At 47.6% G+C, this 21,223-nt stretch overlaps 2 long non-coding RNA genes across 2 annotated transcripts in view; one reads left to right on the top strand and one right to left on the bottom strand.

Moving 5' to 3' along the window:
- Nucleotides 1-1,110: 1,110 nt before the first annotated feature.
- LOC311605633 overlaps nt 1,111-21,223 on the bottom strand; it is a 27,466-nt gene continuing 7,353 nt past the window's right edge. The window contains exons 2-5 of the long non-coding RNA XR_014782035.1: nt 19,294-19,380; nt 18,804-18,949; nt 16,725-16,828; nt 1,111-3,685 (exon numbers count right to left, since the gene is read on the bottom strand). This is a non-coding gene — a long non-coding RNA (uncharacterized lncRNA). The remainder of the gene's footprint in view (nt 3,686-16,724; nt 16,829-18,803; nt 18,950-19,293; nt 19,381-21,223) is intronic.
- The window catches only part of LOC311605636, a 16,847-nt gene continuing 8,897 nt past the window's right edge, over nt 13,274-21,223 (top strand). Inside the window, exons 1-2 of the long non-coding RNA XR_014782038.1 lie at nt 13,274-13,380; nt 19,686-19,772. This is a non-coding gene — a long non-coding RNA (uncharacterized lncRNA). The remainder of the gene's footprint in view (nt 13,381-19,685; nt 19,773-21,223) is intronic.

The following is a 21,223-nucleotide window of genomic DNA, read 5'->3' as shown; positions in this document are numbered from 1 at the left end:
ACAGAGCCAGTGTGGCCCAGGCGCGCGCGTTGTGGCCGGGGGCTGTACCCTCCCCGCCACCCTTCATGTTTGTTATGGTGTCGGCGGCGGCCGCCAGGCCCGCGGGAGCTGGGGGAGGCCAGGGAAAAGGAGGCCCAGCGGTGTTGGGTTACCGGCGGTGAGTCACAGTCCCCTCCCGCCGCCGAGGCCCTGCAGGTCCCCAGCTCTGACGAGGCTAGAGCAGCGCCGTCCTAGGACTACTGCGGAGCCTGGAAAGTCCCGGGGAGGGATGCTTGGGGACCCCGGTTCTCCCGGAGAGAAAGGCGGAGTCACGTTCTCGAAGGAGGAACTCGGCTCCTTGCCAGGGCGTGGGTCTCCCCGTAAGGTCTGGGAGTCCTGCTGGGACAACCACCGAAGAGGGGAGGAGGGCTTGAATGGAGCTGGGTCCCCTGCGCTGCCCAGCACCAGTGAGAAGGCCCCTTTCCGAGGTGGACAAACGATAGCTCAAGGATTGGCCGGAATCTGAGCTTACTGAGCAATTCCTTGCCCAAGCCAGAGGCCACTTGCAGGCCTCTTAACCCCCTCAGGCCATGGGAATTTTCCTTTGACTAAAAAGGCCAGATCTCACCCTACCAGGTGAAGGTCAGACAGGAAGGCTTCCCAACTAGGCTGCCCTGGTTCTCCTAAGATGAAGGGAGGAAAAATAAGAAGGCGTGAAGGGGGAAAATTTTTTTAAAGGGGCCTTTGGAAAATTTTAAAGTCATTTCATGTAATTTACATGGTCTCAGACTAGGGTAGGAAGAGCGAACAGGAACACCAAAACATCTGGTGTGCTCTGCAAGTCAAGTCGGCTGATCCCCCAAGTGCTGGGCTCTCAGGTTCCTCCCTCCCTGTGCATTCCTTCTGTCTTCACTCCTGTCTGCTTATCACCTACACTGGACTCGGGCAACAGCGAGACCCCCTTCCCTGCTCTCAGAGTCATTGCCTGAAATACACTGCAGTACTCATATCGCCCCCCCACCCCCCTCCGCCTCTGCTCTGTTCTGCAGATAGTCTTATCACCAAACTTTATTTACTTATTTTACTGATGTCTGAACCCCGCTCCCCCCCACCCCCCGCCAGTCCCTGCCTACCTTAAGAGCATATAAGACAAACGACAAAGGCCATGTTTATTCAGATCCATTCATTTCGCCAGCCCCTTCAGGGACTCCCCGCCCCCATGCCAAAACTGCACGCCGCTTTTACACAGTCCATCGACGTTGTACATGCAGACTGAGAGACATGCAGCTAGAGTCCTGGGTCCCCACTGGATGTGGTTGGATGACTTTGGTCAAATGATGTAACCTCTTGAGAGTTTCAGTTTGTTCTTCCTAAGCTACGCATTGGTGGGTTTAGTTGGTTTTGGTTTTGGTCTGGTGTGGTTTGGTTTTCAGGTAATCAGATTGCGTCTGTGTTGGTTATTTATTTAGATGTCAATTGTTCTGGTCCCTTCTCTCCCCCAGGATGTGGTAGGACACTCTTACCCACCCCCCTAAAGTCATATCTGGCTATTTAACTTGCATAGGTTGATAGAATGCATACACACACACACACACACACACACACACACACACACACAAATCATCATCATCATCATCATCACTGTTCCTTCTACCTGGGAACTTTAACAGCTAGGGGGTAAATTGCCCCATCCTGTTCTCATCTTCATAAGCAGCACAGAGTGGGACCAAGCCAGAGACTCTCCGTAAAGGGAACAGACCAGTCCCCAGGAAGAGTGACTTGGAAAAGCAGAGTGAACAAATAGTCTTTTGATGTGTTCAGCCAATGAGATAATGTAGACGTTTGTTCCTTGGCATGGCCGGTTCCGGCAGTGTCACTCTATTCCCCTATCTGTTGACAGCACAGAACCAACTGTGCATACGCTGGTCTGTTGACTGCACAGAGCCTACCGTGCATACGCTGGTCTGTTGACTGGACAGAGCCTACCGTGCATACGTTGGTAACCATTTTACAACAGCAAATGCCACTGTGCTGTTATCCCCCGTTTCCGTTAGGGGTCATCAATACCAGAACGGTTTAAAACTTTGCCCAATATTACTCAGCTTCTACTGAGTGACCAAGGCGGCTCTACCTGTCCCCACTCTGCAGATGACAGGCCATCTCTTCTTAAATGGGAAGGGAGGTAAGACCCAAGTACAGCACAGCGTGTGGTGTGCAGTTGTGTCCCAGCGCTCGGAAGTGCTGCCCAGCCTGACTCCCTGTAGCACTGATAATTGGGACACAAAAACATTTGTGTGACTCTATGTGTGGGTTTTGTAATTACATGTTTTTTTCTTATTCTGGGTAGGTATGTATGCACACATGTGTACGTATGTGGAGATTAAAGGATAATGTTGAGAGGTCAGCTCTCTCTTTCCACCATGTGGCCCTCAGGGATTAAACTGACCATCAGGCATGATGGCAACTGTCTTTATCTCCTGAGTCGTTGCCAGCCCATAATGTGGTTTTTTTTTTACACACAGAGAACATCTCTTCTAACCAAGCCCAAGCTCCTTGGTTTAGAGTTTTGAATTCTAGCATCAAACAGACTGGGTTCAAATCCTCTCCTACCATTCACCATAACTGTCTTGAACTGTTATCTCCTCCTGTCTTTGTGTCACTTCTCTGATCTGCCCGTGGTGATGGAAACAACCCTGTGTCACCGCCAGCGGTAACAGTATGTTCCACAAGGGTTGGTGTGGCTTCGAGGGATGGACGGCATACTCAGTAGGCAGTGGCTATTGCCGTTAGGCTTCCGGGCCTTCTGTCAAGGCTTCCTTCCAGAGTTCTGAGGAATTAGCAGCAGGCTGATCATACGTGTGTGTTAGCTTCTGCTTCTGTGCTGGGTGCTGGACAGATGCTACAACATCTGTCCTCAGAAGCATCCACGTCATCTCACAGGTTATAGTAGCACAAGGCTCATCACTGAGCCTTTATTACATTGCAGGTTTCAGAGCAACTTGAGAGAGGGAAAGAGAGACAGAGACAGAGACAGAGACAGAGAGAGACAGAGACAGAGAGAGACAGAGAGACAGAGAGAGACAGAGGGAGAGAGAGAGAATGTGTGTGTGTGTGTGTGTGTGTGTGTGTGTGTGTGTGTGTGTGTGTTCTTGGGATCCCACTTCAATGTTGAGAAAAATAAATATCAACAAAGGTCGACCACATTGCATGTTATCAAACTAACCAACTAAGTCAGGATTTGAACTCACCCTCCCCCCCCCCCACCTAACGAAGGCTCCAAGTGGCCTGCAGTGCACCTCACATAAGTTGATGCTGTTGGTCTGTACTGATAGATGAAATTTGACAAGTTACCTAAGATGATGACATTTCTAACTTGTACCTGGGAGCGAATAGACAACTGACTTGAAAACGTGTTTATTCTCCGCTATGGCCGAAGAAATCTGACTGTCCACCAGAAATTAATATTCTTCCATAGTGAACCTTTAGGCTCCCACTTCCCAGTGGGTGGGTGCTGCTTTGAGATGTTGTGAAATCTTTTGGCGGCTAGGCCCAGCTGGAGGAAGAGGAAGAGCTGATGAGTTATTTCAGACCTGTCCCAGTTGGTCTCTTCTTCCTGCTCCCTAGAGATGTGAGTAATTCCCGCCACCCACTCACACTGCTGCGAACTTTGCCGTGCCTTCTCCATCGTGGACTGGAGCCTCTCAAACTGTGAGCCAAAAGAAATCATATTTCCCCTTGAGTCGCCTCTTTTTAGAGATTTTATTTAGCATTGCTTATATGAGAGATCTAATCAGAGAAGTATTCAGTAGCTTTATTGAAATGGCACAAGAAATTATTCAGTAATATTGCTTTCCTACTATGTGCTCAGCTTCAGGACAGTAGGACAGTACGGGCATGGAGCATCCAGGGACCAAGCGCTATTTGAATATAGGATAGATAAAAGCAAATATTTATTCATGAATTGATGCCAAAAGCCCTATTCCTCCCCCCTCCCCCAATGGCTATGGGGCCTATAACCGTGACAACCGAGGGCACAGGCTTCAGAATCAAAAGCTGAGTTCAAGTCCTTCCAGGTGTATGGTCCTGGGTCCCCTTCTCTTTATGTCTGTTTTCTCATCTTTAAAAATGGAGGCATTTTAGAAGGTTTGGTTGACGATAGATGTAGTTCAGCAGCTGTCCCCTAAAGACTGGTGTAGAAAAGCTTAGTCCCTACTGTGGGACCACTGGATAAGTCCTCTTTAAGATGTGGGACCGAGTGAGAGGTTTTCCAACCACTGGAAACTGTGGCTTTCTCTCCTTCCTCTCTCCTGCCTCTGTCAGTCACAGAGTGAGCATCCTCCCAGTGCCCAAAGGTGGTGTGCTCCCCTGACAGAGGCCCAAAGCAGTCGTCTGTCAATCATGAGATGAAACCTCCAAAATCGTGAGCCCAAATAAATTTTAAGTTACAATGGCAGAAAGCAGATTGCAAGACCTATGAGTTAAGGCAGAAAGACAAAAGGCAGTAAGAACAGTGAGCCCTAGGCAGTAGCAATAGATTCCAGATGTAATATTTTCTGCTCTTCTCCCACTGGGATTATGTTCTGTACATAAACGACCAGGTCCATTCATGGGACCCATAGGTAGGAGTCGGGAAGGATACACAGAGAGCTACCCTAGTCCAAAATCAGAAACTCTATGGACGCTAGCACATTGGCACAGGTGGGAAATCCCACAGGAGCCTGCTCCGTGCCACGCACTACATCATCCAAGCATTTACACAACCAGGTTGTGCGTGTAAAGTAACATGAAACAGACAGGTGCCAGGCCGACCTACATTTGGGTCCTATCCTCAAGGCATCTTGTCATGCATATGGAAATACTCCAAAATCTGAAAAATAAAATAAAAACCCACAACATTCCTGGTCCCAAGCATCTCCTGGGAGGGATACAAAGTCAGCAATGCAGAATTAGGGTAGTCCAGGGGGGTCAAACGAAATCACTCAGGTTAGCGTTTTCCTTCCCATGGCTGAACGTGGTGGAGAGGCAGGCGTGTCCATTGGAAAGAGCAAACAGGTATTCATCTTAGTTTAGGGACAATCAGTGGGACAGGAGACGACCCATGTGACGCTCCAGGGCTGCCGGTCCTCATTCCTTCAGAGGTGACATTGCTTGCACGTGCAAGGGGGTGGCGGAAGAAGTTTGAATGGCCCCTCCCCCTGTCTTTCCGTAGCTTCAACTTTATACTGAAAAAAAAAAAAGAGCACTCTTCTCAAGAGGGAAGGAAATGGACATGCGTTGCGACCGTTGCACTGAGACAACCGGAGCAACCAGGAAGAGTAGCCGCAGGAAGCGGAGAGCTGAAACAGGCATTCGGGGATGTGCTAGGATGTGTGGACACTGCAGAGAGCAGCAATGAAGGTCCCAGGAGGGTGGGGGAAGAGGGAGAAGACAGGGACGATGTGGGACAGGGAGGGCTTTCTGAGGAGGTGACATTTGAGCACAAGCCTCAAAGACATCAGCCCGTGGGCAGCCTCAGAACTCAGGGGAAGAACCCGAAAGGCCAACAGACTGATGTGTGAGCAAAGACCCCGAGGCCCAGATAGCTTTGCCATGATCCAGGAAGGAATGAAACACGAGGAGAGTGGCAGGAGTTGGGTCCAGAGAGGGGACAGTGGACAGCGTCCCCGTGGCTTTTGTGGAATGACGTCAGCGCTTTGGATTTTATTCTCGCAGGCAGACGGCCACTGGAAGTTCTGATTTCAGCCGCTCTGCCTCCTCCCAGCAAAGCTTCTCCGTGACCCGTGCCTTGTGGCCTTTGCACATGCCACACTAAGTTCTGGGAAATGCCTCCTGTCCTTCGGTGACAGGCTTCTGTCATCTCAAAAACTGGCAGAAGACGTCACCTCTCTGGTCTTGCATCTCTGTCCCCAGAGCACTCAGCTCCCTGGGTCTGTTATAGCCCTTAGCTCATGACATTCCAATGCCCCCATTGTGTGCCTGCCTGGCTGCCCCCAGCTGCCTGTCACTCTGGAAGGGGCAGGTTTCATGAAGCCCAGTAGATATTCAGTGTGAGCTACATGGATGTCACATCAAAGGCAAAAGAAACAAATTTTAATAATGTATCTGATATTAACAGGTGTATCAAATCATTACTTCAATATTTAATTTATTTAAATGGCTCCTCTCCTCCTCTCTGGGGAAAGGAGATTGGGGCTGCAGTCAGGATGTAAAGTGAATAAATAAATAAAAATTTTGAAAAATGGCTCACTGTTGTAATAGTTTTCATTCTTTTTAATGATGTCTTCTAAAATGGGTTGTGTACTTTCAGGGCTAATGTTTAATGGTGACACTGGGATACGACCCTATCAAAGTAATGAAATCACATTTAACAGAAAAAGTTTAGATGGCTTCTGGTTGGTTGGTTGGTTGGTTGGTTGGTTGGTTGGTTCCATTTAAACGTTAGCTTATATATAAATTTATATTAAATAGCTTATTATATAAAATGTTAAGATCTTTTGTTGTATAGCTGCATTTTAAGGACTGAAAAAGCACATGTAGCTACTGGTTACTAGATACCAAAATAGACTAACATCTTATTCTTATTTCAAGCAGGAGCATAAAGCTGACTAGTGCTAGTTGGTCACCTTATAAACATTGGATGAGGGATGGAAAGACAGATGGATAGAGGGATTGGCAGATGGGTGAATGGATGAACAAACGGATGGATGGATGGACAGACAGATGGATAGATGGACACAGAGATTGGCAGATGGATGTTTTATTCTTCACGGCTGTGTTCCCCTTTGCTTACTTACTATCCTGCCTGCGCGGAGCAGGGATCTGACTGCGCTACTGTGTGCGAGGCCCCTGGTGGCCGGCACAGAGTACAAACCCAGTCATACTCTGTGGAATGACTAATGGGCCTAATGGATGGTCTGAGTTCTAATCACTAGTTCTATGACCCAGGAAGTGGCCGGGCTTTAAATTTCCTATCCATAAAGTAGCTAGAGTAGTAGCATGCCTTTGGGATAGCCTGAAAGAATCCTATAGAGTTTATAATCATTTTATGAAACTAATTAAGTTAATGCCTATGAAGTGTATAGTAACTATGTGGTTATATATTGATAAAATAGCAGTTGCTGTTATTACTATTTACATAATAAACTTGCTATTAGGCCCATGACTACCGCGTGAAGCAGTGACAATTTCTCAAGTAATTCTACCCCAAACAAACAAAAAAGTAGGTCAGGAAAAATAGGCTCAGACGTAGCTTTCTTCCACACTCGCCTGTGTGTGTTTACCTATGCTGTTTTGTTTATATTTGTTAGCCATGGGAGACAAGTCTCTTGGACCCAACCGGCCAAGATTCATGGCGTCTCAATGTCAGGCCCTGCGTCTACTATGTTTACGGTCACCAGGGACTAAGGCCTTCAAAATGGGCAAGAGGCAGAGGACATTCCAGGCCGGTCATCAGAGTGCCCGTGATGAATGACAAAACTCTAGGTCCACCTGTTCTGAGAGAAACCACTGCGGTCTGAGATGGCCTGAGCCTGGCAGCTGGGCCTCCACAGAGCCAGGCTATCCAGGGGCCAACTGGCTGGGAACGTGCTAAATGCTTTCCCAGCAGATGAGGCACAAGCCCCAGATTCCTTTCAAGGGCCTGCTGCCCTGCCTCCCTCACCATTTGATGCCCTTCACTTGCCAGGCACAGATTCAGCCTGTGCCCTGCCGCGTGGAGCTGTGGACCTACCTGCTCACTCACTCACTTAGCAGAAGAGTGTCAGCGGTGGTAACCGGGCGTGGTGACACACGCCTTTAATCCCAGCACTTGAGAGGCAGAGGCAGGTGGATCGCTGTGAGCCCGAGGCCAGCCTGGTCTACAAAGCGAGTCCAGGACGGCCAAGGCTACACAGAGAAACCCTGTAAACAAGCAAACAAACAAAAAGACAAAAACAAAAACAACAACAAAAAAGAGTGTTGGTGGTGATATTCAGGATGTCAGGCCTGGCATAAAAAGAGCAGATCTTTGCCCTCCAGGGCTTTGTGACACCTCCACTGGGGGTATATTTTACAGTTTGCAGGACACCTTACTACCAGTGATCTTTTAACACATGTAAGGGTAATTAACTGGGGATTTGATATTTTTAGCTTCCCTGCTTCTCACAGGTATTCGAAGAGACTGAGCAGCCACCCTGAAGTCTTGCAGCTTACAAAGGAGGAGCCAGGGACTCGGTTATTTCTCTGTCACTTAACATTCAGACCTGATATCTCTCACACAGCCATAGAAAAGTGTTCAAAACTCAGCTCACGGGAAGACATGGGCCACTGAGTTGTCTAATAGTGACCCCAAGAGAAATCTCAGGTTATACATGGTGAGGAGAAAAGTTCTCTCCAGGACAGATGGAAGCAACTGAGAAACTTCCAGAAGTGTGATGGATGAAGCCACCTCTCTGGCTCTCCCAGGTTTCTTCAACACAAGTGTTCTTAAGCTTCGTGAAACATCTGACTTCAGAGCCCGGACTGCCCAAGGTAGCAAGTTGTAAAAAAACAAACAAAACAAACACCCTGAAAGCACACAAGAAAACCAATGACGCGTTGCCCCTACATCGCCACCGCAACCCACAATCTTTCTATTCAGCCTGCACCAATTCTGACCACGCCCACCACACAACCCCCACCCCCACCGTCTCTTCAAGCCCAGATTCTCTCAGAGAAGTATTCAGATGCCTTTACCAGGACAAATGTCTTCCCACAGCGCCACCCAGTGGCTGAGCCTTTTTACACCGCAAACTCCCAATTACGGGGAGGAGAGAGAGAGAGAGAGAGAGAGAGAGAGAGAGAGAGAGAGAGAGAGGGAGGGAGGGAGGGAGGGAGGGAGAGAGAAGAGAGAAAGAGAGAGAGAGAAGCTGCTTCTTTGCCTCCCCCACTCCCGTGGGTCCAGGCACAAAACTGACAATAGTCAGAAAGCAGTTGACAGAATAGAAATGGGTGGAAAGTCAGGGGGTGTGATGTCCTCAAGGTGGGGCCAGGCAAGATTAGCTCCCCAGCGTTGCAGTTAAGAGGATTCACTACCTGACTAAAAACAAATTGCTAAAAACAAACAAACAAGCAAAAAACCGCTGTTCTCTTTGCTGGGTGGCAAAGCAAATGAGAGCAATCTTTGAGGACTTCAATACAGACTTCAGAGGCAGATTTCAATACAGAGGCAGAAGCGAAAAGCATTCAGAAACCCAGCCGTGCACGCTTACTGAGTCGCAGGTCTGTGCCTGCTTCTGAGTTCTAGGAGCAGAGCTGCATAGACTCACAGAGCCTGAGGATGTGTCCGTCACAGTGAGGGGGACAATGTCCAAATCCTGGGATGGAGGCTCAAAGATCCTGTGGAACCATGAAGGTGGGCTGAGATGGGGTGATACGAGGGGAGGGTGGCCAGCACTACGTGGTCTTAAGATCAGAGCCTTAGCCATCAGCTTTGTTGAGTGGCAGGTTAAAAAATATATAATATAATATAATATAATATAATATAATATAATATAATATATAAACACACGCATATATATGTGTGTGTGTATATATATGTGTGTGTGTGTGTGTGTGTGTGTGTGTGTGTGTAAAAGCACTTCACCCACAGTGCAGGACTACATGTCCGAGTCCACTGTTAGGTTAGAGCCAAGTGAGAGTCAGGGTCTCCTAACACTTCCACCAAATTTATAACACAATCTCTTTGTGCCTCAGCTCCATATAAGCAGGGGTGATAATGCGCCCTGGGGAGAGCAGTCTAGTTTGGGTCTCCAATAATCTTTTTACAATGAAATGTAATGAGTGTTTCAACCTGTAGGTTAGAATACTATGAGCCAGGGGGGCCGAAAAAAAGGAAAGGACAGAAGGCTCAGCCTGGCTCAGCCTGACTCCTGCTTATGCCAGAAGAACTGTCTTACCCTACTGTTGTTTTTGAAAAGAGGTTGATTGGGTTCATGGGGCCTTTGCTTTCCTGGAAGGGCACTCGGGAAATCAAAGTTCCTGTGAGGCATTTCTACCCAGCATTCCCTTCTTCCTTACTCAGCCCTCACTACTGATCTTCTCAGTTAACTTGGGCTCCATCTTCAGAGCCGGTACCAGCCACACCTATAAGACACATGGTAGGTAAGGTGTAGACTCTGTCCCCAAGGAGCAAGTCCCCATGCTGAGCAAGAGGGCACATGGGCACATCCCCAAGTGGTCCAGGGGAAGAGGTGAGAGTCTGCTGCCCAGAGGGGGGCCTGAGCAACCCCGTCATCCGCACTAGCCACAGCTCGGATGCAGCAGCGATCCGGAGTTTGGCTCCCTCTCTTCTTTAACTTTAATGTCCCAAACGAGCTCATCAAAATGCCTGGGTCGGAGCTATACCACGCCTGTGTATTTGCCCAAAGGACTCCTAGTCAACATATCACAGATACATGCACATCCATGTTACTGCTGCGATGTCCACACTAGCCAAGTTATGGAAGCAACTAGTGTCCGGCAACAATAGAGGAATGGAAAAGCAAAGTGTAGGGTGTAAGCTGGAGAGATGGCTCAGTGGTTAAGAGCATCGTTGTTGTTGTTGCTGTTTTTTCAGAGGACTTGGGTACCATTCTCACACCCACATGGCAGTTCACAACCATCCCTAAATCCAGCTTCAAGGAATCTGAAGCCCTCTTCTGACCACCGTGGGCAGCAGACATGAGCATGGTGCACATGTTGTTGAAAGAAAATGTGGTATATGTTCACAGTGGGGCCTTTTTTTTTTCAGCCTCAAAGAAAAATGAAATTATGTCCTTTGAGAGAAGATGGATACAAATGGAGATGATCGTATGAAGCCAGTCTTAGAAAGACAAATTCATGGTTTTTTTTTTCGTCTGTCATCAGTGGTTTCTAGACTTCATGCAGTCACATAAAGTCACGTGTGTATGTATTCAGAGTAAAAGCAAAGTTGTCTAGAGGAACAAAGGGGATGGATGGGAGGGGGAAGAGGTGAGAAAATGAGAAAATGAACGGCAGAGGGAAAGGAACAGGGCTAAGATATGTTCAACACACAACATCTTCTTATAAGAGGTTTTTTTTTAATATTTAAGATTTTTTTTGAGTGCCACGGTTCTAGGTCTAGCTACCATCCCAGACCTTCCCATGACTGTGTAGCCCCTGTGCCTGCAGCTGCAGCCGCCTAAACTCGAAAGACTATCAGGAATTCCAATGTGGAGCTGAGAAAGAAACCACTTTTACCTGCAGAGCCGTCCCACTGGCCCTGTGTTTTAATAAGACTCAGATAGACTCCTTGTTCGGCTTAACCAAGAAGACGCAAAACTGGGACCAAGCCAGGAAGCTTGAGAAGTCAATGCTGCGGGTGAGCAGGAGACTCTCTGCCCCTTGAAAGCAAGCACAGGCAAAAGGCCACGTGCCGTCCGAGGGTAGACCTGCAGAATCCAACCTGGACTGGCTCTGCTCTGGTTAGTGATCCCTCCAGACAAGGGAGCTCCAGAGACCCTAATAAATGCCACAGAAGTCATCTTAGTTTAGCAGAAACGTCTGGAAAGATCCCTTTACAAAGCCACAGGAATCTGAGGTGTGTGGCAAGCATGCTACTAGGTATCTTGTGAGGCTGGTATCTATTGAGTGAAATCTCTCTCTCTCTCTCTCTCTCTCTCTCTCTCTCTCTCTCTCTCTCTCTCTCTCTCTCTCTCTCTCTCTCACACACACACACACACACACACACACACACACACGATCTTCTAACATAGAAAAATCATCCAATATAAAAATTCTCCAAGCTGTCTAAATAAAGCCTTCTCATTAGTATGCGCGTGCATGCCTGCGAACACACACACACACACACACACACACACACACACACACACACACACACACACACAGAGTCCCTCGGTGTTCTTGAGGGTTCCGGGACCTCCTACAGAGAACAAAGTCCTTTGAGCCATGCTCCAGTGACTTCTGAAAAAAGGCATAGTCTGCATTTAGTCTACGGCCATGCTTCATAAACTTGAAGTCCCCTCTAGATAACTTACTGAGGCATAATCAAACTATGTAAACAGTCATCATACTAGTGTTTAGAGACTGATAGCGAGAGAGCTGGTCAGAACAGATCATCTTGAGACATTTGGACTCGGTGATCAGTTGAATCTGCAGATGCAAATCTACAGGTTCAGGGCTGACTATATTCCCTTGGGATCAAAGGCTCTATCCGTCCATTAATAATATCTAGGAAGGCGCTCACAAGAGCCCTGCACTCCAAGATCTTATCAGGGCAAAAGGAGAGTGGGTAAGGGGTGAGCATAGCCCCTCCCCCTCCCCTCTAACTGGTTGCTGTCACTGAGGTCTAGAGCTCTGTCTGTACTGAGGACTTTAATTTTCTATGGTTGGTTTGCCTATGGCTCACACTCTTCCTCTGATTGGCCATATACAAATAAGCCAAGACTGTCTGCTGCGCAGGCTATCTCCGCCTCGCCGCCCCGCCCATGCCTAGCTCTCTTAAGGCTGTTTTCAGAGGGCAGACTTGAAGAGTCCAACCTGGCTATCTTACAGTGCCGAGGCTAATGAGATACAGCGATCCCGGTGTGGCGCCAGCAACCCTCTTATGCTGATGGAGCCAAGACTTCAAGTTAAAAGCAGTGAGCTCTCAGGCTGGGTGTAGTGGTTCCAGGCCTTTTAACCCAGAACCGGGGAGGCAGAGGCAGGTGGATCTCTGTGAGTTCGAGGCCAGGTTGGTCTACAGGATGGGTTCCAGGACAGCCAGGGATACACAAAGAAACCCCGTCTTAAAACAAACAAACAAACAAAGAAACAAAAAACAAAAGCGTCCATACAACCTCTACATCCCAGAGTGGGCAACAAATATTCTTTTTCCTCGGCTGGTTTGTAGCATACTTCGGCACCGCTTCGTATTTCCACATACCTCTGCCCTCTCCGATTTTGTTGGGTTTATCTGCTCAGCTTGTTTGTCCTTCTCCTAAATGCTGAGCCCTTTGAAGTCCCCGTGTCTGGGTCTGTGTCTCTGCACCTCTGGAGCTATGGCAGCCGTTGACCAGGTCGCCACTAAGTAAATAGGAACTAAGCTAAGTTGCCAGCCGGTAGCATACTTACACACAAACAAGAGGAGGAAGCTAAAGGCTGATTTTTTTTTTTCTTTTAACAAACACTCAGAACTCCAAACTCAGCATGTCCAGTTCAAACTAGCCAGCATAAAAGGGCGGGTGTGTGTGTGTGTGAGAAACCTTTGGGAGAGGTGAAGCCTTTTTAGTTAGTGTTCAGAAGTTGTTGGAATAGCCTCGGGGAAGGTGCACTTTCCTCCCCGTCACAAAGGGAGTTACAGGAGAGTTTTCAACCTCAGGGAACCAACCAAGCCTGAAACCAGGATGGACGTCCTATTGCCACAGAAGGAGAGGCAGCCTGGAGGTAAATTGTTTTGCAGTGACATCAAGGATGGAGGCATCTTCCTAGTCTTCTTAGCTTTTTGATTTGCTGTTGTTTTGGGGGGGGGGTGTTGTTTGTTTGTTTGTTTTTGTTTTTTGCATTTTAAGCCTTTAGGTTATTACCTCATGGTCACAGAAAGCTGTCCAGGTTCTAGACGTCACACTCTCATACTATCAGCTTAAAACGCAAGAGTAGAAGATCAGCCTGGGGAGCGAGGGCTCATAAATGCCTCCCCACCACGGATCAGCACCATCTGGCCACACAGCTGCCCAGCAAAGCAAGCTGGGGATGCGGCTCGCTCAGACTGTACGATCCAAGACAGGAAGGGAGAAAAAAGGTCAGAAGACACCTGCCGGGCAAGGAACGGCGCTCCTCACAGTTATGACTCTACCAGAAACCAAACTCCAGTTTGAGGCAGAGGAGGGAATCAGGCAGTGAGCATCCTAAATGATCAGAGCACGCTGGGTACCAGACTATCTACAAATCCCTATCACACAGCGCTATCATTAAACTCAGCATCACAGGGAAGACTGTGAGGCACCGCGAGCCTCGTTCCCCCCCCCCCCCCCTTTGAGGAAACTGAGATCCAGAGGGATTAAATTGCACTCACTCTAGGACGAAGCCCTTCGTTGAGTTCAAAGAAAGACTTCTAATCCAAGGGAGAGGCTAAGGACAGCTCAGTGGAGACTCTCAATCTCACTCCTGGCTCATATCCAAGGCGGAGGTTGACAGTCGGATTCAGCTTTCCAGTTTCCTATCCCCTCAAGCCATTGCAGTGTCAGATCAGCTTGTAAGACCGGTTGCTCCAGGGCAGTGTGGCTCAGCTATGGCTTTAGCCAGTTAAGGGCATTTACTCCCAAGTCTATGGAGCTGAGTTTGATTCCCCAGAGCACGCGAGTTACATACACACAACTAAAATAAATATTCATAATTTTCAAAAACTGAAGCAATAGTAAGCTCCCACAGGACTTTTGTCTGTCCCACAGCTATTTCCATCTGCTCTGTGGTAGTGTTACTGGCACTGTTCTGGTGAGAGCCTGTGCTCTCTGGAAACCCTAATAAGCCAAGCCTGGCCTCCTGTCACCAATTAAAGAGGCAAGAAATAGTGAATAGGGGGCTAGGGAGATGGCTCAGAGGTTGGGAGCGCTGTCCGCTCTTCCAGAGGTACTGAGTTCAATTCCCAGCAACCACATGTTGGTTCATGACCATCAGGGGTGAGATGTGGTGCCCTCTTTTGGCGTGCAGGGGAACAGGCAGGTAAAAACACTGTATACATAATAAACAAATCTTAAAAAAAAAAAAGAAAGAAAGAAAGAAAGAAAAGAAATAGTGAAACAGATAGAAAGGAGGTTGGTTGATGTTGTTGTTGACATAGGCAGGATCTCACCATATAGCCCTGACTGTCTCGGAACTCTCTTTGTAGACCAGGCTGGCCCCAACTCACAGAGATCCTCCTGCCTCTGCCCCCTGAGGTGTGTGGGATGACAGGTGTGTGCCACCATTCTGGGTCTTTTCTCTGTCCTACTAGAAGTCTTGATTTTTAACTGTGCGGATGTCCACTCAGAGTGAAGACTAGTTTCCCAGGTCCTCCTTGGGGGCTGTGTAGTGGTGTGACTAGACTAACACAGAGGAGACAGTACTGTGGAGGTTGAGACAAGAGTGTGCCATCAGCCTAGTTTCAGAGCTCCAGTTCCATGACTTTACCTTCTCTATTTCTCTTCATCATGGCTTAAAAGTCAGATGTGGTGGCACAAGTTTATAATCTTAGGACTGTGGAGGGAGCAACAGGTGGATGGCAGTGGCTCAGTGGCACGCCAGCCTGTCCTTAGCAGGCAAATCCCAGACCAGTGAGAGACCCTGTCTCATAGAACCCAAGCTCACAGGGTGCCTGAAGAAGCACAGCCAAGTTTGTCCTCTGACCTCCACATGCATGCACGTGCACAGCCAAACACACACACATACACACACACACACACACACACACACACATACACAACTGTACCTGTACATGCATAATCATGTGTATACGTACATGCAAACATATACACAAATAATAATAGTCAACCCCATGGATATATATTCTAAGGTATCCCTTGGGTAAATTTGGGGGTTGGCCTGGAGAGATGGCTCAGTGGTTAAGAGCACTGGCTGCTCTGCCGGAGGACTCAGCATTGATTCCCAGCGCCCACAAGGAGGCTCGCAACTGTCTGTAACTCCAGGTCTTGGAGATCTGACACCCTCACACAGACATACATGCAGGCAAAACACCAAATGCACAGGAAATAAAAATAAATGGGGGGTTAACTTTTCAATATGAAAAATAAAATATGTACCACACAATATACATGTCATGGAAAAGTTTCTTATATGATCATGGAAGTGGGAGGGCACCCCAGAGAGAAAGAGAGACAGAGAGACAGAGAGACAGAGAGACAGAGAGACAGAGAGAGAGAGAGAGAGAGAGAGAGAGAGAGAGAGAGAGAGAGAGAAAACAAGAGAGGAAGAAGAGAGCAAGAGAGGTACAGGAGAGAGGGGATGGGTTTGCCCTTTTTATAATCTTGGGGAGGGCCACACCTAGTGTCAGGCAGGTAGTGACATCATGGGTTGCTAGGCAGACTAGGGAAGTATGCTAACAGTAACTACCCAGTGCTTTTGACTTCCTACTTCACCCATAAATATTAGCTCCCCTACTTAAATTTATGCTCATGACCTTGACCGGGCAGCCACGTGGGTGGACAATCAAATGAGTCAAATGAGTCAGCATTTCAGCCAAACTTTGGGTCAGCCTGTAGCTGACCTCAGATACATGAGCCCAGAAGACACAAGTCCCATCTCACCCAGATAGCAGAAACAAAACACCACAATCTTGTAAGCTAAATGGATGGCCGCTGATTTTTAGTCACTGTGTTTTAACGTCTTTGCGTACAAGGGCTTACTAAAGCCACAGGCAGCCTGTATTTGTACAAGATGCGGGAGAACAGGTGTTCAGATCTAAGCGACTGACATCATAAAGTCACGCCATGTGACAGATCTCTCATGGGAAGTTTACTGGGGACAGGGTACACAGAGACCACCCCTGGGCAAACGTGGAAGGAAGGAGAGAGTTGTGGGGAGGAAGGGCTGGCCTTTTATAAGGGGATGTAGGTACGTGCAGGGGAAGGATGCTCAACTCGTGGCCACAGTGGGAATGTGTCACATCTCGGCCGCTAGTGATGACTTATCCTGCTGTCAATAGGTCCCCTGGGGCAGGAAGTGGAGATGCCCGAATGCTAGCAACAGGGTTGAGGTGGGGTGCAATATAGTGGACAGACACTTACTTTACTTACCTAGAAAGCTATAGTGCCCAGTCTGGCCTCTTCCGCTCTGCTTACCCTAGGGGCCGGTCACTTGACCACCAGGATGGGAAAGGACCATCTTTGTCCCACACACACTGTGAAAATTAGCCACACAAGTGAGCCAGGATTTGAACATTCCAGTTTTCAAAAGCATTAACACAGCCGACCTCAAACCTGAGACGGGCCTTGCTTTACCAGGAAGTGACTACTGTATGGCCCAGAATTAGAACGTGGCAAAGGAATGTTCAGTGAAGAAAGAAAAGTACCGGGAAGGCTCTTGAGTAATTCAAAAGCAATGAAGCCAGCCCCTCTGGAGTGATTCGGGCCTTGGAGAAGACTGCTTTTCTGTTTAGCAACCAGGACTTTGAATTTTACAGCAGCCCTCTCAAACTGACTCACCTGCCCGGAACTTCCGGTTTCTCTGCCCGGAAGTCTCAAAAAGCTGAAGGAGAAACTTCTGATGGCCCAGGGAGAAGAGGAACAGAATATTCTATCAGCTCCTTCATTATCTTCTTCCCAGCTGCAGTCACACAGCCTCAGTAGTGCTGAGGTTGCCCCTGGAGTCAGGAGGGCACAGACAAACCTTGTGTTAGCTAGACCGCATTTTTCCTTTATTCTTTGAAAAGCTTCTAGCAAGCTGGCCTACTGCTAGACCCCAGAAATAAAATGACAAAGAGATACAGGGTGCAGCTTCTGGGAGACACACACACCCTACACACACAAGGGGCAGAGAATCTTCCTGCCTCTGGGTTTGAGGTTCTTTTACTGGTGGGCTTCGTTTTGGAAAGTTTTGAGGTTTCACGTATTAAAAGCTCAACACAAAGGTGACCTCAGAAACATCCATAAATGGGACCTACCACAGAAAGATGAGATTAGTTGCTCTAAATAACAGTGCCACTGTTTTGCTTTTGGTGATAAAATGTATACAGCGAAATTTGCCATCTTAGCCATGGTGTGAGTGTAAGTTCAGGGAGTTCATTCATATCGTTGGACAGACATCCACCATCACCACCCGGCTCCCACCCCCTGGTCCCTGGCAAGGGCCAGTCTGTCCTTGTCTCTGTGGATCTGGCTGTCCTGTGTGTCTGAAATAGTGACCTCAGTTAGCACATGGGCTTTTGTGCCACTGATTCCAATAAGCTTGACTTCAAGTTTCACCCACGTTATAGCAGTTTTCAGATGCCCTTCCTTTTTAACAATGGCATTTGTATAGTCCACATCTTGTTTATCCATCCATCCATCCATCCATCCATTCATCCATCCATCCATCTGTCAATCCATCCATCTATCCATTTGTCCATCCATCCATCTGTTCATCATCCATCCGTCCACATGTCTGTCTGTCCATCTGTCCATCCATCCTTCTGTCAGCATTTAGGTTATTTCTATGCTTTGGCTACTGTAAGCAATGCTGCTTTGTATATTTGTGTATACGTATTGCTTCTGAGTCCTGCTGTCACTTCTGAGTTACATCCACACCAAAAAGTTAAATTGCTGAATCATGTGCTAATTCTGTTTAATTTTCTTTCTTTCTTTCTTTTTTTTTTTTTTTTGAGATTCCCCCCAACTTTACTTTCTACAGTGGCTATAACCATCTCACCATCCCACCAGCAGGGCACAGAGGGTCTGATTCCTCTATGTTGTTATCAACAAATTTTATTCTCTGATTTTTTTTCTTTATTGTTCGTGTTGTAATAATGGCTATCCTAATGGATTTGAAATGGCAGTCCATTTATTTTTTCATTCCACACATGGTTAATTATTGTTAATACACAGGCAGCCCCAATAGCCCCACCCCTAGGAACCTAGCAACATCTGACACACCTGGCTGCCAGGTACATGGCAGATGTGTGTCCTACATGAGAGCCTGCTCACCGTCCCACCCACTTGTGCGCTCTCTCTCTCTCTCTCTCTCTCTCTCTCTCTCTCTCTCTCTCTCTCTCTCTTTCTCTGCTCTCATGGTCCAAGCAGGCTCTAACTTTTCTCTCCTTTTCCCTCAAATAAACTTCCTTGATCAGACCTGTTGTGTGCATGCAATTCCTCATCTATACTATAACAATTATGCCTTACCCTCATTGGCCACTTGTACACACGGCCGCTTCTCTGTGGGGAAACGTCTGGGTTCCTTGGCTTGATTTGCTGTGACCACATATTGCTTTCAGACTTCCTGTCAGGCTCCTCGGCAGCCCCATGGGGACGTTAGTCATTTAAATTTTCTAAAAGCAAGTAAAGAATGTTGTTCCAACTTTTCAGCAAATGAAATTGAGGCCTTTTTTTAATGATTTGCCCTAGTGCACACCCAAGTCGGGCAGAGAAAGAGCTGAGACAGGCGTGGCTGGCCCCACGAAGTCACCCAGCAGTTCAGACAGCAGGTTCTCTGGGAAGGGAGCCACGAGGGAAAGAGTTAGAGGACACGTGGCCCAGGAAGCTGATCTTCATGTCTCCAATACAATGTTCCCTTTGGAGATGCCCCAGTTCCCTCTCTCTACCCCCCCCCCTTCCCCATTCCCTCCCTTTCTCTCTTTTCTAGGTCTGGTAAACAAATAGTTTACCTTCCTACCTGCCAGGGTCTGGTGAATTCTTAACCCCTCTGTGAGAATCACTCAATCTTTTCTTTCCTGGAGGATGTTCTTTCCAAAGATTGAACCTGGAAAAGAATACACACACACACACACACACACACACACACACACACACACACACTGACATAAGAACTGAACTGGCCTTTTTCTTTTTTCTGCCAAAAAGTGTTATCTAAATATTCACTAGTCTGAGTCCAGTACACCCAGGGCTACACAGAGAAACCCTGTCTTGGGGGGGGGGTAGGGGTAGGGAGGTGGGGGTAAGGGGGGTAAGGGGGGTGGGGAAATCACCACTCTCTGTAAGGTGACTTGTTGGTGTAGCATCCTAGTGTGTGTCAGGTAATGCTTCTAATATTATTTACTCATCCAGGTCTCCTAAGCACTATGAGTCTCATTGTGACATGAAAAAAAAAACTGAGCCTTGGAAGGAAATCACCAGTTCAAGCTTGACCAGATGGTAAGTGACCCCTTAGTGCTCAGCTCAAACCATCCTGCTCTGGTTCTATAACTGCACTGATATTAATCTATACTGCTTCTCATTGTCCCCTAGGATTTAGAGACAGAGAGCATGACAGGGAGAGGGAGAGGGAGAGGGAGAGAGAGAGAGAGAGAGAGAGAGAGAGAGAGAGAGAGAGAGAGAGAGATATGATAGATAGATAGATAGATGGATAGATAGATAGATAATAATGATGATGATGATGATGATAGATAGGAGATGATTAATAGATAATATTAATGATGATAATGATGATAGATAGATAGATAGATAATAATAATAATGATGATGATGATGGTGATGATGTTGATGGTGATAGACAGACAGACAGATAGATGATAGATAGATGATAGGTAGATAATTGATAGATGATAGAAATGTAGTTAATGTCTATCAATAAACAGATGGTAGGTAAATAGATAGATTAGATAGATGATAGAAATGTAAGTAAATATGTAGGTAAAAATGTAGGTGGAAAAATACACACACACATACAATGGACTGGAATGGCTTTTCTCACTTCTGACTTTCACTTCCTTGCACAATAGTCCCCATGGCCCCCCTCTGATTCCAAACTTACTCCTTTTTCCCAAGAGAAAAAGATTTGTCACGTGCCACCTCCTTCCTCTGAATCCCTTCTCTGCTCCTTCTCTTACCCCAGAGGTGGACGGCGGTGGTGTGTCCCTTCCATCCCGGCTCCGCTGGCCTCTAGCTTCCAGCTGGGTGCAGCAGTGGGAAGGCTTTAGCAAGGAGCAGCCTGGTGTCCTGCCCTGTAGCCACAGCCTCTCCAAGAGGATCCCTCTGCCCTTTTAGCATTCCCACAGGAAGCTGAAGCCTTTATTGTTAATTGTGGGGCCATTTCTTGTTTTGGTCCTTAACCTTCACCAGGCCAGTCATCAGTCGTCTTTATTTGGACTTACCCTGCCTGACCTCTCAGGAGGCTCAAACATTACGCAGGAAAGAGGGTTGTTTTAGGTCAGCCTCTGTGCACGCACATAAATGCCAAATATCGAGAGGGCACAAGCCCAGCAGCTATAGCAGCTAGGTCTGGGGCAAGATTCCAGGAGCCTGGTTTTAATTTCTTTGGGAATTCCTATGTTTTCTGTGATAATCCTGTGCTTGGTTTCGTCCCAATGTCCTTGTTTTATCAATACATGCTGATTCCCTTGGTAAGGAGGCAGTTGAGGAGACAGTTAGGGGTCACGGTACTGGTATTCCCCTTCCCTTGGATCCACCTCTGAAACAGAACCCCACCCCCACCTCTCTTTGCAAAGACCTTCGCCCAAATGACCAACACAACAGAGCCACACCTTTGTTTGGCACCCTCTGTGGCCCGGAAATGGCCCTACGACTTATCCGGCCCTCTGTCTGGGCTAGCATCTCAGCTCTAGAGGGATAGGACCCCTACACCA

Source organism: Acomys minous (assembly GCF_964271855.1).
Source record: "Acomys minous genome assembly, chromosome: 9".
Lineage (NCBI taxonomy): Eukaryota > Metazoa > Chordata > Mammalia > Rodentia > Muridae > Acomys > Acomys minous.
Note: the sequence above shows the minus strand (reverse complement) of the source record. Positions and strands in the feature narration are given on the sequence as shown.